The 1,948-nt window shown below is 41.9% G+C and overlaps 1 non-coding gene across 1 annotated transcript; it reads left to right on the plus strand.

Annotated features, from left to right (window-relative positions):
- Nucleotides 1–988: 988 nt before the first annotated feature.
- LOC111821815 (U6 spliceosomal RNA) lies at nucleotides 989–1,095 on the plus strand. Its single transcript, XR_002825153.1, has one exon. It is a non-coding gene; the product is annotated as a U6 spliceosomal RNA (small nuclear RNA).
- The last annotated feature ends 853 nt before the right edge of the window (nucleotides 1,096–1,948 follow it).

The following is a 1,948-nucleotide window of genomic DNA, read 5'->3' on the forward strand; positions in this document are numbered from 1 at the left end:
ATTTTATATATATATATAAAATATATGATAAAATTCGGGTCACAGAAGGGTTAAATCAATCATCCAAAATTACACTGGTTTGAGAAAGGTTTAGCTGGGATTTGAACCCAGATAATAGGGCACTAAAACATCTACTTCTAAGAGTCTTCCATGCTGCATGTGTTCACACAGCACAGTGTGTGAGTTCAGGTTACTGGAGAGGTTTCAGTTCCAGTGAAAAGCAGGTGTTAAGCTAACCCCAATCTTCTCTCCTGTTGGAACCAAGCAAGGATGCTGCAATATTCCAAAAAAAACAAAAAATCTGTTGCTATCGAGTCGATTCCAACTCACAGCGATCTATAGGACAGAGTACAACTGCCCCATAGGGTTTCCAAGGAACTGCCCCATAGGGTTTCCAAGGAGCAGCTGGTGGACTTGAACTGCCAGCCTCTTGGCTGGCAGCCATATCACTTAACCACTGCACCACCAGGGCTCTGCTCCAATATTAGGAAACCCTAAATCCACAACAGTAGTCCCTGAGCTCTGTGAAGCCTCAGTCAGCATCTTCCCATGGGGTCGTTTGCCTAGCCTACTGGGCAGAGCCATCCTAACCCTTCTAGAAGCCAACGGTGATGGAACCATCCCCTAAATCCATAGCATTTGCACGTCTTCTGATTTCAATATATTAATGGAATTAAGAACCACTGACTTAGCAAAGCTGATTGAGCAGAAACTGAAATCTGAGCTTGCAGGTACTGACAATGGACACCTCCCATTTACAGCTGCGGAACACTGATGGCTGGATCTCTCCTTAGAAGAAATGGCCATCCTCAGTGTCCTTTTCCCTTTATATAATCACATTAGAACACTGACAAATCCCAGTGGTAGGTGGTACCTTTAAATCTGCCATTAAATAATCCTAGCCCATTACCTCCCCTCTGCCAAGTCACCTGCTCCTCACTCCAAATCACTAGCAGCAACAGTTTAAAAAAAAAAAAAAACTCCTTCTGTGCTTGCTTTGGCAGCACATATACTAAAATTAGAACGATACAGAGAAGATTAGCATGGCCCCTGTGCAAGGATGACATGCAAATTCGTGAAGCTTTCCATTATTATTATTATTTTTTAAAGAACTCCTAATTTCTTTCTCACTGGTCAAAAGGGAAGCTTCTGATGGCCTTTTGCATAGTTTAACCATTGGTGTCAGCCTTCTTAACATCCTTGTGAAGCATTGTGCACTATTTCTGTTAAACAGCTATCTGCCATCGGTGGACCCATCTCACCACTGTGAGAGGAAGCAGGTTGCATTGAAAACCTGCAAAGACATTACAACATGGCTTAATCAAGTCTGTGGTGTTTGATACCATGGACGAAGAGGACAAGAGAAGCACAAGCTATCATTTATGATTTAGCAGCATTATTTTATGATCACCTCTGCTCTCCCGAGTTTGTTTCACAGCCTCCTTGGCATTTTAAACACAAAGATGCTTCCCTCTAATTCTCCTCTGGCTTGTCACCAGGTCATGTTATATCTGGTCACATCAAGTCGTGTTTGATTGACATGACATGGGATGCTATGTAACTCACCCCAATCGACAGAAGAATCAAGAACATCCCTGGTGAATCTTTGACACCAAGCTGAGCTCCAGGGCTACAAACAGATTCTTGCCTTGGCTATGGCTCTTTTGGTAATCAGCTAATGACAGGGGTAGAGACAACCTCATAAAATATGAGAATGTTCTATTTGTTACTATGTCTTTCCCCTCTACTGATGACGTAGTTGGTGGAGCAGTTAATGGAATATTTCAACTGGACACAATATAATTAGCTATATTTTGTACATCCAGAACTTGCAAGTAATTTATAGAGCCCAGTGCACGTTGAAAATGCACAATTCCTTGTTCAAAATTTAGTATGAATTTCTATTTCAAAATGACAACCGCAGAGCATTTAACCAAACATGGAGCCA

This window comes from Trichechus manatus, unplaced genomic scaffold (assembly GCF_000243295.1).
Source record: "Trichechus manatus latirostris isolate Lorelei unplaced genomic scaffold, TriManLat1.0 scaffold00107, whole genome shotgun sequence".
Lineage (NCBI taxonomy): Eukaryota > Metazoa > Chordata > Mammalia > Sirenia > Trichechidae > Trichechus > Trichechus manatus.